This window comes from Ammospiza nelsoni, chromosome 5, assembly GCF_027579445.1.
Source record: "Ammospiza nelsoni isolate bAmmNel1 chromosome 5, bAmmNel1.pri, whole genome shotgun sequence".
Lineage (NCBI taxonomy): Eukaryota > Metazoa > Chordata > Aves > Passeriformes > Passerellidae > Ammospiza > Ammospiza nelsoni.
Genome location: NC_080637.1, coordinates 37,197,300 through 37,214,089, shown reverse-complemented (window position 1 = coordinate 37,214,089; position 16,790 = coordinate 37,197,300).

The window sequence follows — 16,790 nt, the reverse complement described above, 5'->3', positions numbered from 1 at the left end:
GAATGTCATCTGGGGAGCTGCCTGAAGGGCTCAGACCTCTAAACATAGCCCCAGGCTACATTTTCCCATGTACAACCTTATTCATAAACTTACTCCTTGCAGAGCTTTTAATTACGTCTTATATGGACTTGCATACATGTGTAAAACTGAATTACAAAAAATTCAGTTTTCAGATGAATTCACATCAGCCTGGAATGCCTCACAGTCAATGTCTGAGGTTGAATGCTCCTTTCTAATTGCAAGGGCTAATTCCAGCAGGTGAGCAGCATTCCCTTCCAAGAGGACTCCAACTCCTGCTTCTTGTTCTCTTCCCCCAAACTAGGATACTTCACCTGGACCCTGCTACAAGCTGTCAGGCACAGCAGAGCATGGCAGGGAGCTGGGGATGGAACTGGCACTCCAAGCACTTGTGGGGAGGGATGTCCCTGCCTGCTACCCACAGAGTTCCTGGAGAAGGGCAAAGTGTTAGGTCTGACCCTAAGTGCATCTTTAATAGGGCACAGCAGGAGTGCAAAGCAGGCTGGTGGCCAAACACCTCCAAGAGCAGAGACCTGGTGTCTAAGTGGCTCTCAGTGGGGACCTGGAGTGAGGGTTCCCACAGCTCAACCTCTGGACAGCTGTGGCTTCACTGGGTGATGTGTTAAGGACTGGACAGTGGGAGTAGGAAGGAGAGCACAGGGTAAAGACTTCAGTGATCTGTTTACAACTTGCTTTATAGCATATTCTTGATCTCAAATGCAGCCTGATTAAGAAGCTAGACACAAACTCTACAAGCACAGATCAATACCTACACTGCAGCTTCATAGTTTACTGTTTGTGTATAATAATGACATGACATCCTGAGTGCTAAGCCAGACAGTTTAAACTAGCTGTACCAAATCTCCTGGTTTTTATTGCTCTCCCCTGGTCTTTTGTCCTGATATGCAAAATCTCTGTATTGGGACAGTTGCAGACCCTGGAACAGATTCTGTTACCTGTGCCAACCCACACCCTGACTGCTTATTCATTCTCTCAGCCACAAACAGTGTTCTTGCATTACAAAGTAGACCTTTCATTTGAAAATGTATCATCTTCCACATCTGCAGATGTAGAAGGTATATTTTAATGAATAATTCAAACCAACAATGAGGCTGGAGGGAATACACTGTAATAATGTGTATAAGCATAGAGCCCTGAAGCACCCTGAACTTCATTTTTGGTATTAGAAAAGAAAAACATCAACTTATTTGACTTTGATTTGATAGTAAAGGAACATTTTATTTCTTCAAATACTTTGGCAATTCAAAATTTGCAGGAGAAAAGCACTTCCCTGTGTGCAGGACTTTGAGCATAAGCCTTCCCAGGTGCACAGAGCTAATGCTGAGCTCTCATGCTGGTGTGAGAGATTGCTGAGACTCAGCATCAGGAGGAATGGCTGGATACAAATACTCCTGGCTGGATGTTTGTCTCCTTTACGGAGCTTGTTGGTGGCTCAGAAAGCTTCCTTCTGAAGAATATTTTGACCCCTTATATATGTGCAGCGTTCAACAAAGTTGAGGCTGCACTTTTCCACAAGAGTATTTCCAAAACAACATTCTGATTCTTTCTGTTTGCTTTCACAGAATCACTGAAAGGGTGACAGGGACCACTGCAAGTCCTCTGGTCCAATCACCTTGCTCAAGCAGGGTCTCCTAGAGCACATTCCTCAGGGCTGTGTCCAGATGGCTTCTGAATATCTCCAGGGAAGGAGACTCCACAGCCTCTCTGAGCAACCTGTGCTGGTGCTCCATCACCCTCAAGATAAAGAAGTTGTTCCACCTGTTCAGACAGAGCTTCCTGGAACTTCAGGTGGGACATTTGAAGCTAGAGGTCATTCTGACTCCTGATGCTGAGCTGTCAGGCTGATGTACACCCCTGCTCTTGTTTGCAGGAGGACACACCAGCTATGCTGAGGGCTGTCATGACTGTCATCACTAGAGGGAACACCAGAATATAACCCATTTTAGAGGGCTTCTTTAGCCTCTGAGATTATGAGATTTTGTGCAGAGAGAGCTTTTTCATTGATTACAAGTACTTCAGTTCCCTTACTAATAGACTTGCCATTTGTCAGAGTTTTGCCTTTTGTGTTCCATATTTTCTGTATTTTTGAAACCTTTTTACACTCTACACCATAGGAAATGCCTTGAAAGCCAGTTATTTTTGCAGAAATGTAGATATACCAGCTGTTTCTTCCCAGCCTTCTGATTTTGCAGCATTACCAGTTTGGGTATGGTAAGCATTTTCACACTTCTTAAACACATGTAAGATTTGCAAGTTATGTGCCATAGTTAGGCAAAATTAGGCTGCTGTGTCTATGTAGGTGACTGCTTAGGTGATCTGCTGTTGTAGTGTGTTATGTTAATTCACCCAGTTGTTGCCCCATTTTGTATAATGGTTCTGCCCTCCAGTGTTTTTCCCGCCTAAGTAATGTCTGTCATTTAGTTGTTATGGTTACTCCCGCCTCAAGTCCTGTCCATCCCCTGGTAACTCCCAGTTCTCCTCCCCCTGTTCCCTAACATGGGAGCACACTCCTAACCCCCCCCCCCCCCCAGCCCTGCCAGTCACTCCCTACTCCACCTGTTTTTCTAGAAGGTTCCTCACTTTGGGAGTTATGATTGGCTGTGGGACCAGGGCCCCTCCTTTGTTATGAATCGATTGGTTTCCCTCTACTGTCTATTATCATAAGTTCACTCCCTCTACGCCCTGGATTGGTCCTTGTTGAACCCCTCCCCTGGATTCCTTCCCCCTTTATAACTCTGTTGCACTCGTTGTTCGCGGTCCCTCCCTGTTGGACTTATGTTAGGTGCAAGCCAGATTGTCACTCGCTGGCTGGCCTCCATCTAGGCAATAAACCTGACCGTCCCCAGAGAGTGTCTGTCTCTCGTCTCGTCATTCCTTGCAGCTTGATATTGGACTCTCAGTGTTATCTCGTCCCTACGGACACAGCCCGAAGCCTTCAGACGCCGAGGGGTGTCCATAGGAGCAATCCTGGGGCCCTGCCGCCAGGACTGACTCCCCCCTGCTGCAGTGGGCTGTTGGCCGCCCTTGCTAGCCGGACGGACACTATTCAAAGGCCGCTGACTGCTGCAATCTGCCAAGCATCTGAATGCAGACTTCTCGATTTCCCCTGGGTTTATCTGTCCTGACCACCAAGACCTTCTCATCAGGAAGGAGAAGACTGGTACAGAGCTCATGTTGTCTCATTTTGAACAATTTGTAAATACTGCAGGACAAAATTCAAGAGATATTTTTCTTTATTATCATGAGTCTAGCACATTTTTTAAAATTTGCTTACTAGTCCCTTGAATATGAATTATAAAACATTTTAGCAATGCAGAAATACTCATTTTCTCTGTAGCCAGTAGATTGAAAGCAACCAGCAGAACACTAGAAATCATGCCTTCATGAGCATAATACATCACCATGTAAACAGCTTTGAGAATACTTTTCAGTTTTGACAGTAAATTTAACCATGTCTTATCAAGAGAGTAATAGCTAGAAAATCTGATTTACATAACATGAAAATCAGTCATTACTCAAAATTGTGCATGAATGCTTGCATCAAAAACCACTTGCTTCTCTAGACACAATATCCAACTGCATATTTACACAGTTAAATTGGATTTCTCACCCTTCTTGTTGAGCTGAGTATTTGTTTAGATACTTACAAACATACCTAAAACTGTGTACACAGCCAGTCCATGGAAACCATGCAAGCCTCCCTCTGCTTCGTCATGTCAGTCATGTTTCCCAACTCTTATTTCTCAGTGTAATCTAAAATTGTGTTATTGTGGGCAGGTGGCAACCTTTAACACCTACAGCTGTAGCACAGTACTCCTGGCATAACTTGAGTTGTTAGGAGGACAGTAGCACATATAAACATTTAAGGAATAAGACTTGATGAGAGATTAAGAGTGCTAGGAAATTATTTCCTGAGAGATTAAGAGTGCTAGGGAATTATTTCTGTCCTCAAAGATAACTACAACAAGAAGTACAAGGGTCTGGTTTTCCCTGGCTGGTCCACCCTTAAAGAAAAGAGTCTTTCAGGGCTGGAGTGTATTTAGCCTGCTTTGCCTGGCACTTTTCTCCGAGGAAAGTCTTTCCAGTGGCCTAGGAGAAGCAGCTGGCCCCAGGGAGGACCAAGCTCAGGATAACCAGTCTTGACATGCTGGGCACAATTGCAATTTGTTAAGATGAGGCTCAGTGGAGCTCTTTCACATGGCCCAAGAAGAATGACATCTTTGGAGAACTACATTAAGAACCTAAACAAGCTTGTGATCTTCAAGGATGCAGGTTGCCTGACACTCAGACTAAATTTACACTGTATTAGGCAAGACTCACCATGTCTGAAAATCAAATTTGAGCTCAAAGAAGTGCTTCAGGGAACTGAAAGGAGGTTCCCTGACTTAAAAATGTCATCTTCTCTTCCCTAATGTTGATTTATGGAATAGTTTCCATGAACCCACCAAAATGAAAGACTCTTATAACCAGGAAAATATATTTTTTGTTTGCAAGTGCTTTTGGCCTTTTTCTTTTAAACTCTTTTTCCTTACATCCATCCATCCACAGTATCAAATTGAAGTCCACCATCACTGGACAGCAGCTCCAAGATCTGCAAGGTCCAAACCTGCTGATGTCCCTCTGCATGGAGCACATGGCGCTGAGGCTGGGCAGGGTCCCCTCTCCTGTCAGTTCCTCAGGTGGGGCTGGCTGGGGGGAATGGGGTGCCCTGGGAAGCAAGGGGAGGTCAGGCTGCTCCCCAGCTCTGCCTCTGCACTTCTTGGCTGTAGCAAGGGGATGTTCTCAGTTCAGCCAGCAAACAACACTCCAGAGACTTTCTCCACTCACCCACCCTCTTTTCCCAGTGCAATATATGCAAGTTGAGGCTTTTGTAGACATGTATGTATAAGAACTTCTCTAAGAAAGTATACATATTATTTCTCTGGCTCCCTGGACTGCAGTAGCAATTAGGTCAATTAGGTCATTAGTAGCAATTAGTTAAGTTTCATTGCTTATCTCTGAGTTGAGAGAAGGAGCAGCAGAAGCCAGATTTTACCTGCAGGGATTAAGGACATGACCCCAAATGAACCCCATTCACTTGCTCAGCAACTCAAATGCCATCAGTCTTAAAAATCAATGAACACTGAATTATGAATAGTTTTCATATGGAAAGTTTGAGAAATATTGATGCGACTCCTGAGCATTTGGTTCCACAATATTAATATGAGCTGTGAATCTAATTAGAGCTACACACTCAGCAGAATATGGACAAAGCCAAGGTTAAAGTATCCCCTTCTGCCTTTCAGAAATAATTGAGTGGCTTGCTTGAAATTCCATATTAGATATTCCCTAAGTAGGTTAAAAATGCAATTACAAAATAAACTAATAGATCCAAAGCTAAAAAGCTGTGTGCAAAGTAGATGTCCTTTCCTTGTCCACAAGGACAAAATTTATATGACTAAATTTGATCTTTCTTGTCTTTTGACAATCTCCATGTGCTTCCATCAACAAAAGTAACTCGGTTTTCATCTCCTTATTCAGACTTTCTCTTCCCCAATTACATTTTCTTTTTCTTTCAGTGCTGAGTGCATTTCTACTTTCCCAGTCTCTCAATATCTCTATCATGACCACATGTACATAGCCCCTCTGTTAAAGAATATATGTCATGTCTCTCTGCCCCCTTCTAACACAGTAGAAGAGCTGCTTGTTTAAACATTTTACCACAAAATAGTAAATGACAAGTAATTGTTGTACTTGGTCCTTTCTGCTGCTGGTGGGCAGTGGGAGAGGCTCTTCCTGGGAGGCACAATCACTGGCACAACATAGCACAAGTCTTACCAGCTGTGGTGTGGCCCTGCTGCCCTGGGAGAACAGAGATGTAAGCATTCACTGTACACGTCCCAGCCCATGAATACCTAAGGTTGTTACAGCAAACAGGATAGGAGGAAATTAGATTATAAATGGTGACTTGTTTTCTTACTGTTGCCCACAATAAACATATTTACAATTCAGTGGTGTGAGAAATTATGGATGTTCCAGAAAAGCCTGTTTGTGTATCAAGCATGGTGAACAATGGGTGAAATTCAGCCCCATGTTGAACTCCATTAGAATCAATGGAGTTTGTTCTTCTTTGGGCTATAGTTAAAGGCCAGTTGTCTCATCTTTACCTCCGGACTGCTGCTGTGGACAGCCACAGTGGGTGTGCTGTTGGCTTGGTGGCTGTGCTGGTGCTGCTTTGCCTGATGGGGCACATCAAGCAGCACCCACTGAATCAGGGAGCAACATTCCTGGGACCCCCCAGTAGCATTTTTCTGTGTGGTACCTCCTCCCCCCACGGGCTCACCTTCAGTTTAACCAAGGAGATGCCAAATGCCCCCTGAAGGTTCATGCACATGGAAGCCAAGTCCTGTTCTCTGCAGTGCCTTTGCAGAGCTGATTTGTTTGGAGCCAGGTTGTGTTTGTGGCCTTTAGGGACCAGGGGCACAAAAAGTCCCTTCTCTGAATCAAACTGTTACCTATGCTGCTTTCATTGCTGAAGCTCCCTCTGCTCTGGATGCTTCAGCCCAGGGCTGAGCTCTGTCAGAGCTACAAATCATCGTGCAGCCATTGTAGGGATGTCCTGCTTTTCTTCACAGGAGTACCCAGATGGGCACACGTCCAAATACTGTCTCAAGTTCCTGCAGTCCTACTGTTAGGGCCCCATCCTCATTCTCCATCCCACTGGAGGTACTGCATCCCCCTGAAGGGATGTGATACCAGCTGATACCCAGTTGGCAATGCACGGATATTTTCATTGTAGCAGTCCTCTGTGTCATGCTGTGCAATTTAACCTGATTCAATTTTGCCTCACACAGACACTCTGCCTCCTTTGTTGCCTGCTTACCTACTTAAATGCTGGGCACCAGAAGTCCAGGAGCCATCAGAATGGACAACCCAACTTGTTCAATTAGATTTTGTTGTTTGCTGTTCAGAACACTAAACTGAACATTGGAGCCCAGCAAGGTTTTGGGTTTTTTTCTTCCTTTACTTCTCTGCAGCAGAACACAATAGATGTCAGCACATGCAATGCCCACTTTCATGGCCATGAATAACAAAAGGCCCTAACTCTGGGTTTTCAGTTTCACAGGCAGTGCACCTGGGAATTCATAGCTGGCAGCAGCCTGGGAGAGTGCAGACAGCTACATTGCAAACCACTACTGCGACAGAATTATTTTAACAAGGTAGCAACACAGCTTTAAGGATCAACAGAAAATATGAATAGTTCCAGAGAGAATACAGGGGAAAAATTAAACAATGAAATTATGCATACAGTTGTGTGTCTGTTGTGTTCCCCAGTTTATGTTTACCTGAAGTGTGATGAAATACTCGAAAAATCTTGCCTTTGGAATAAGTCCTATATGATTTTCCCCAAGCCAAGCAATACCAAATGATCTTCACTGTTCAGGCATGCAGCTTTGGTGAGGTTATTACTGAGTTCACAACACAGATGGACAGTCTCATTATATAGAACAAATGGGAGCTGTCTTTATTGCAGTATTTAATTGGCCATCTCCAGACAACACAAGATAGGGCAAGGCATGGTTTTTCATAATGATGCTGGAAAATGATCACCAGGCTCTCCATGAGCTTCCTTTCTGTCTGATGACTGACTTTTTTTGGTGGAACAGGCTCCACTCTAAACCTCTGCCTCCTCAGGGGGAGCAGCTTCCCCTCCCCTCCCTCTTACCCTCCCACACTTTCACCTGTGTTTGCTATCATTGCCCCCTAATGCTGAGTGTAGAAGCTGCCAGAACTGCAAATACTCAGTGTGCCAGTACATCAAAGAAGGAGCAGCATTCATCCACTTCCCCACAGCACTGTGGTTTTATTTTCCTTCTCTTCTCTATTTGGCTGAGGAGGAGCCCTGTGCTTCCAGCCTGCCCATTGCTGATCTCCCAGCACAGGCTGTGCTCAGCCCCCACCGTGTCCCCAGCCCCAGATCACTCCTTCCTTGAGGGCTGACCTCAAGAGGACAAAAGTGCCCTTTGTCTCCTCTCAGGGCAGTGGGGTGGTTCAGGCAGTCAGGTGGGAAGCACAAGGAGGTTTTAGTGCCCCCAAAGGAGAGGAGGGAACTCAATGCACACACTCCAGGACGGAGGTGACTGCCCTGCACCATCCAACCCTGATAGTTCAACAGCAGCCGTTCCTTTTTAAGGAAAAAAAGCCAATGTTCAGAGATGCTGGCACTGCCAGAACTAGGCAGCAGCTGCAGTCTGGCATCACATTTTTGGACTTCTGTGCTTGACACTCCCTTTCAGCCCTCAGCTGAGTGCCATGACTGGGGGTTTTGGTTGTTTTCACACAGTTATACCCTCCAGGCAACTTGAGATTGTCCTTTTAGGTGTACTTGTGCTTTGTTGTGTGTGTCCTTGGCTGAAGGAGTGTGCACAGGGGAAAGAGGGAGCCACTGCCTCAGGGAGATACTGCTGCTCTTAGGCTGCTACTGCTGAGTACTGGAGTGCAGCCCGGCAGAATTAACCTAAAAGATCACAAATTATGCACATTGCAGCTAGGAGTATAATTGCTCTGTTATTATGTACCCAATTTCTGTAAAATGGCATTATTTTACTGTTTAGAAATGTGTCTTTACCAGAAGCTATAAATATACTTGCATTCCACAGCGGGTTAATTAAACATCAATTAAAATATTTATTGAATAACTTATTAATTGACATAACTATCATGTTACATGAAAAATTGTTTAGAGATGTGAAATTGTATCTTAGACTTGTGCAGTTACAGCTGATGAAACTGTAATTTTATACGGTACATCGAGAATAAGCATTCATACACTTTTTTTGAATCCTCTGTTTTTTAAACCCTCTTACTTCATGAAAGCTGATTTTTTTAGACAGTATTTTAAAATATATAGATGACAAATAAAAATGCTACATAATAGTTTTCCAGGTAAGCTTTGGAAGCAGCAGAGGTGAAGCAGGAGGTGCTGTATCTCAATCTCTGCAGCATTCAAGTGCTTTATCCGCCTTTGTGGGGGAAGTGTTTGGTATGCACAGCGCACTCAGGAGAAAATTACAAGGAGGAATCTCTAGCAGCAGGACTCATAAATTATGTTGCCAAACCCCTCCTCTCAGTGACATCCTCACAATCAAGCTGGCACTGCTTTCATTGTGGAGGTGGGAAGCATCCTCAAGGTTACGTGGCTTTTGGCTGCCAGCCTCTCCTTCCCCTCCTCTCACCTCAGCATCACTCCAACGCACCCTTCCCTACACTCATCTCTCCTGACTCTTACCCTCTCCCTTTTTTTACCTGCCATATCACTCCCTTTATCAAACTTAACTTATCAGTGGTGATGATAAAAGTTAAAGTAGCAGAAAAATATACCACTCCCCTGCCAAAACAGTTGGCGGGTGGTTGAGCCATATTCCTCTATTGAGGAGGATAGAAGCTCAGTAGGAGGAGTTGAGCTGCTTCTACTCTTTTCCCTGCTTCATCTGGCAGGACTCTATTTTCAGATGTATTACCCATAGGCTGCTTGTGAAATGAAATACACAGGCCATGAAATCAGTGAGTGTTGTGGCACAACAGCCACGTGAATTGTTACTTGTGGAGGGTCAGACCTTTTCCTTTCCACCTTAGAGCACAGGATCACTCTGCTTTTGATGCTGGTTCACGTTTCTAGCGTTTATTTTGAAAGCATTACTGGGACTTATTTTGCATAAACGTTGCTGTTTATCAGCTGCCACACTTCTAATTGTGAGGGATGTCCACAGGAATTAACACCATTTGCACAGATGAAAACGATGAAACGTGGGCACGGTGCTTGCAGCTTGCCAAGCTGCACCAGACTGCATGTGAGCAGTGGCGTTCTCCAGACACACACACACACACACTCTTCCTCCTGTAAAAGATGTCATCATGTCTCTGCAATACTCAGACCAGAGCATGTTGCTTGCCTCTGGCTCAGGATTACCCTCCTGCCCCTCCCAATAGCACCAAGACAAACCATGAAATGACCTTTGTATTGAGAAAAAAAATGGCAGGCAATTAGTATGCTAGAAGGGAAAATATGATGCTATATGGTTTCTTTCTTGCTGCACTTAATAGATTAACTATGCCTGTAACTTAGTAAAAGGCTGTTTGTGGAGGGCCTGTGACAGAGAACAGATGCAGTGAATACTGTTTTTAAATTTTCTTTATTCAGTTATTGAGACTGAGACTCTGAAGGAGACTTCCCCTCAGACCTGAATACTGCATTCTGGGGTTTTCACATACTTTAGGCTGTAGTTATGCTACTCTGCAGATTTTGGTGAGAATCTCCCTTTTTATTAAAATTTTTTCATTACATATTATAAGGGTCTCTTTCCTGTAATGCACTGTCACAAACTGGGGGCAGAGATTGATTTCCTCCTGTTTGACTTGTACTTCTGTAAATGCCTCCAGAATACATAGAAACTGAATATAGATAAGTGAGCCCCAAAAATATGAACTTTTATTGAAAACTTGGCACTTTTGAGATAAGTGGGAACCCCCTCTTTCAGTAGGGCCAAATTTTTGTCCTTAGATCCTTCTAGCTATTGAAAACCATGAGGTGGACTGTCAGCAGCTCTGGGTTTTTCAATATTTATTTTTATATAATATTCTATGACAGTTGGTACCACTCTGATCCTGTGGCACCCATTTCCATTGCAGTAGAATGGCTCTCACCCAAGCAGCCCTTCCAGAGGCTTCACTCCCTGCCTGGTTCCATCCAAATTTAAGGGAGGAAGGTATCAGCATGTTTCTGGCTAGGTGGGAGAGCCATTTGGTGGGAAAGAAGTGGAAAGTAGTGAGAGCCCCTGATAAGTTACTTGATCTTCTTCACACCAGAGCAGGAGAGGAGGAAGGGAATCATGAGGACTGTGAGTAAGTGCCTCTGGTTTAAGCAGCTATTACATGCTACTTGAGCCCTGTGAGAAGGAAAGTGTGTCTGCTTTCCATGCATACATGCAGAGTGGCTTGTGAGGGTCAGCACACAGCTGTGACTTTGCTTGTGCAGTGCCACAGTCAGGGAGCAGGAACGAGGCATCCCATTCCTGCGATGAGCAGCACCCTTGGGAGCAGCTGGGAAAGAGAAAACTCATCCAGGCTACTATCAGCATTATGATCCATGTGTGTGACTGACAGCTTTCTGGAGCCTGGCTGCAGTGCTGCAGCAGCTGTGGCAAGCAATTCAGACAAATAAACATTAACCCCTTTTCTCTTCAGAGGCTTTGTCAGACCAGTCCTGGTGTGAAGCAGTCCCTTGGCCATGGTCTCAGAGCACTGCTGATTTGGGGATGCCTTGGGGCATGTGGAGGTCACAGTCTACCCATCTGCCAAAAGTGTGGCTGCCATCAAGAGCCAGGATGCAGCATTTGTGCCAGGATGCAGCTGGCCAGGATACAACCATAGGGTTCTGTGCAGTACCCTGTGTTTTGCAGGAGTTGTCTCTTCTCCTCTCAGCCATGGAGAGGAAATCAAGAGGCATGAGTAGCCTGAGAAACAAGCCCTTCAGCTGCACTGTAGGGACTGAGAGCTTTTGTATCCTCCTTACCCAAAGGAGCAGTGAAACTGGAGACTCTCAGGTGTGGAAGCCAAGCAGCAGTGGCATTGTACGGCTGCTTGACTCCTGAGGAGTCCCATTGCAAGGGAAGAGAGGTTGTATGTTGTTCTAGCTCCAGCTTATGGTCAGCTGGGGTTCTGATTGCAGGTGAGGAAAGTTAAAAAGACAGAAGAGAGCACCTGCCCGCAAAAAGGTGAACCTCAGATTCCTTCTGCCTGCCTTGCAGCACTACATTTTCAGGTCCCCTTTCAGTAGGGCTCACTAGCATGGGCACACCTAGGGTAGACACAGCTCAGCCCTGTAGTGGGTGTGCCAGGATCCCTTCTGAAGTGAGGACAGCACATCAGCACTTGAAGGAATCTGCCAACCAACTTTTTTTAGTACAGCTTTCCTGAGATGGACAACATTCCCACCTCTGGTTTGTGGGGTCTGTGGCACCGCCTCATGCAGCATCTCTGTTCTTTCAACCACAGCTTCTGCACTCAGTGCTTCCTCCCACATTTTGCTGAGGAATGCAGTAAATAGTGTAGCTCTGTCTTTTACTCCTCTCTTGCATCACTTGAAGGACCATAAGACAGCATCTGCAAGTCCTGAGCTGTGCAGTTATCAGCAGAGTGCACTCACACAAGGACCCCATTGTACCAGAGACTCCAGAGAAATTCCAGGTGTGAGAGGAAGAGGCAGAAGGTAAAGTCAGGCTTGGAGAGGGGTGCAAAAAGGATGAGGGGACAGCAGCAGGAGTTTGGCAGTGCCAGGAAAAGGTGAAGAGGATTAAGAAGCCCAGAACAAGGCTTTCCCTGTGCTTCAGCTTGCTGCACTAAGCATGCCACAGCTCATGCTGATGGGGTAATGCCAGCTCCTTTACAAGATCTGCTGACTGGAGGATTCTGCATGTGTATCTATCTGTCTACATTGATATTGATATATGTATATATAGCCTTTGGCTTCTGAGGTGTATTTCACAACTAGCTGAACAGACAGAAAAGCAGCAGCGGGGTATTTACACATTCAGATGTGCCCACTGATGGTTTCCTCATCATAAACTGGCACATTTGTGGGATAATTATGGACAAAGATCAGTTATATTTTGGGAAAAGGAAGCTACTAGAGCAGGAAAAATAACCACAAAAGGGAAAACAAGACAGAGGAAATAGAAGGAAAATTCTCCCTGTATTGCCACAGGAGCTAAGAGCTTTATCACACATGATGGTAACAAGAGTTTACAACGCAATGCAGCCCTAGTGCAGGGTGATCTGCATCCCTGGTTTGGCTGGGGCAGGACTGGAAGACAAGCCTGAAAATAGGAAGAGGCTTTTTTGTCTCGGGTCTATGTCTTATTCTCATGTCAGGTCACACCACAGCACCCAGCAGAAACACGTTCCTGCCACATCCTTCCTCTCTGGTTTCCCCTTCTTACACTTTCATCTGCATTTCCCTTTTCAATAAGCAGGTCTTCATATCCCACAGGAATTAATTTCATCCCAGCTCAGGAAAAGGAGCATAGGTTCTTAAGTAAAGAGATATTGTGGTTAAATAATATTGGTATGCTTTAAAAGAAAATTCCAGATGCCAGTCTTGCTCCTCCTGTCCATGTCTTATCTACATCCTGCATGAATCACACAGAGCACAAAAGACTCCCTGTCTGATTTTCCTTGGCTGTGTCATAATGGAAGGTTAATGATAGTGCAAAACACAAACTTAGAACTCCTGCTAGCTGGTGCATTTAAGTATTTAGCTCAGAAAAACAGCAATGTACCTTTTCAAGCAAATGCAAATAAGCTTGATTAAAAAATCCTGCAGAAGTCTGGCACATTTGCTCAGGCCAATGAAATTCAAAGTATTGCCATAATACCTGCCTTATAAAAATGCATGTATTTCTTCAGCTGTGTGTATTTAAACATTTTAGCAGTTCTAATGAGCTTTCAGAATGAAGCTACTACAGCAATCAGCTTCTGTGTAACAAGCAACATTTAAATATTAAAAACGTAAATTAGCGAAGCTGGTTAATTACAATTTTCCAAATACTGCAGAAGTGCAAGTAAGACTATTAACTGCTTTGAAATTCAGATATCAGTTCCTCCCACTCAGGGAACATCTAGTTCAGTAGCGAAGATGAAGTTACAGAACAGTCTCCTGAGCTAGCCAAAACAGTATCTGCTTACCAGAACTAAAACCCTGCATTTTTCAGATGCAATTGAGAGATTTTAAAACTCCACAAAACGTTCAGGAAAATCCTTTTTTTTTTTTTTTTTCAGATCAGAGCATATCAATTTCTGCAAAGAAAAATATCACCCAGGAAACAGAATTTCTGTAGAAACACAGGCTTTTACCTCTGATGCTGGGCACTGTGGTCGGCCACGCTGGGAGCAGGGCAGGCTGGGTCTCAGCTCCACAGCCTTCCAGGCATGTGAGGATTTTTCCCTCACTGAGCACACAGAGAAGCGTTTGTGTCATGTTCACCCACTGCCAAGAGTGTGCAGGCAGTGCCTGAGCTACAGTTCCTCTGTCCCAACTTCTTCATAAAAATTACCCTGGCGGCAGATGTAATAGCAGCAGAGTATTTACAAAAGCCAGCTGATGAGACATTATTTTAATTTTCCCTTAGAAAGCACAGGTTGGCTTATGCTGGCATTCAAACCCATACCATGAATCCATTTCCATTAGAGGGAAAAAAGTGAAGGGAATCCTCTTTGAAGTCACCCACCAGGAATGTCCCTCAAAGTCCCAGATCCCCATTCAGGCATTACACACACCCTCCATTTACTGACAAGGCAGCAGGCACAGAGTAAATTGCAGAGCACAAAGGTGACAAATGGCTCCAAAATTCTAACTGTACACACCTCTTGAGTGTATCATCTGCCTGTCCTGCTTCACGCTGCAGAAAAAAAGAAAGGGTGCAGAAAATTCCTCATTTCACTCTAACTGATTGAAACCACAAGGAAGTTATCCCTCATCAATGAGCTCTGGAAGTTTTTGTTTCAATGCTGAAAAAAGCCCATATTATTTTCTCCTTTTTTTACTTTATACATTGCTGCAATTCAAAACCTTATGAGTCTTGCAAAAGTGAGGAAAATGTTTTATTATACTTCTTCAAAGGAGTAAATATTTTTGTTGCTCAAGGAAACAGGATTTCATTGCAAGCTCTGCAGTGGTTGTGTGAACATTTATGTTTCTAAAGCATCTCAAAATCATGTGTGTTGCCTTTGTTTCCTTTTAAGTTATCTTTAATTTTCCATCTGTCTCTGACCCACCCTGGTTTTGCCCAAAATGCCAGCTGGCCTGTTTAGCTTCATCTGAGGTGAAAATGAAGCTCCAAACTATTTCTGGAAGACATTGTGTATTAGAAGGATCAAAACTTAGTGGCATCTTTTCACTTGCAACCCTCTAGCTGGCTTAGTTTGGGGTTGTCTTCAGGCAAGTATCTCCCAAAAGGAAGTGAGAAAATGAAAAGGTTTACTCAACTGACTTTTGAGTGCTTAATAAGGATTGAACCAACACTTGTGTCACTCAAGCATACTGTAAACCAGGACAATTGTTACCATTAACAGCTGAAAACCCCATAATACTTCAGTCCAGTGAACAGAATAGCTGCTGTACACCAGCCTGAGTAACCTGCCAGCTGAATTAATGACAAGTTGGTTTTTGCAATGGTAATTTCTTGTTTATATTAGCTTAGAGTCTCTGGGTTCCCAGTCCTGGAACATCCCTCAGTCTTGGCATTGCACGTAGTGTAACAAACTGTCTTCCCAACAAAGGTTATAAACATGGGGGGTTTTTGTTACTCTTGGGAGACTGAGAAAAGAACATGCTGATTGTAAAATACCACTGTTGAGACACTGGATCAGCTCTTATTTCAGGGAATTTAGAATAAAGTTATTTAAGTCAGTGGAAGGGAATTTAGTGTCTCTCAGCTGCATAGAAGTGGTTTCTAAAGATTGTTTTTGTGGTTGCTTCAGACTGTATTCAAGAAGGTCTGTTACTGAAGTAAAGTTCAAAAGGGCTAGGCTCAGAAGGGAAAAAAAAAATTGATCTATAAAAGCAAAAGCTGCAACAATTGTATAGATTTCTCTGCAGAACAGATTTCATTTAGTCTTCCCAGTTAGCTCCCTTTGAAAGGATAACTTCAAAGATGTTCTCTGCAATGCCAGTACTTCAGTGCTGAACCATGACAGCAAGGAGATATCAACAAGTTCTCTAAGGGAAGTCCTTTAAAAAAAAGACTAAGCATCTCATTCTGTTCATGCTCAAATGCTAACATCCTAATGGTGCTCCTTGTGCTGCAAGATTTAGAAGCAGGCATAAAATCAACAAAACCTTACACAAGCCCATCAGTGGGAGAGAGAACTATAGAAGTGGACACACTGCATTCTTTGAGGCATTTCTCAAGCAAACTCCACTGCTGACTGGTGTTAGTTAAAATCATTGCCATTCTCCTTCCTTTCTCTCAACCAATTTCTTTTACTGACTTGCCTGTGACTGCTTTTTCTAGGACAGAAACCCACAGTTACTTGCCATGGAGTTCATTCTCATGATTCTTAGCCAATTGTGGCTTCATCCAAAGTATCCCTGGGTTTCCTTACAGACATATCAGGCCAGATTCTCTTTTACTTTCTGTTTCCAGCTGAGGGAAGTGTTTCATGTCTGGAAAATTACAAACCAACACAAACTCTTTTGGACAATTCCTACATGATTATTAGCAGTGAGCACTTTAATTTCTTTTGGGGATGAAAAGGGCAGAGAGGGTAATTGCTGCTCCAGACACAGACACTTGCTGTGGATGCCTGTTTACAGCAAAATGTGTGGTTTCTCTGCCCAGGGCAAGCTTCTGCCTAGAGAAGTTACCCTTCAATATGGGCACACAGCATTTCACTGTGCCTGCAGAGCAGCCACTTTTGAAGGATTTTTTCTTTTTTGAGAGGTGACTGTGTGTAACTAATAGCAGCTTCTTCAACAACAGGCCTGATGGCCAGAGTACAAATACAAAACAAAACCTATTTTTTTCAACTTTTTTTTTCCTCTGCTAGTAATTCTAAGTCATCTGTCTTCAAGGATGGACCTTAATTTTTCTGAGCCTGACTACAGGCTCACCACCAGAGGGGTGTTAACATTTTATTTGATGTTTAGGTCTTTTGAATCACAAAGAAAAGTATGGGCCTGCTCCACTGCCTCTTGTCTGATGCTTTGCTAAGCC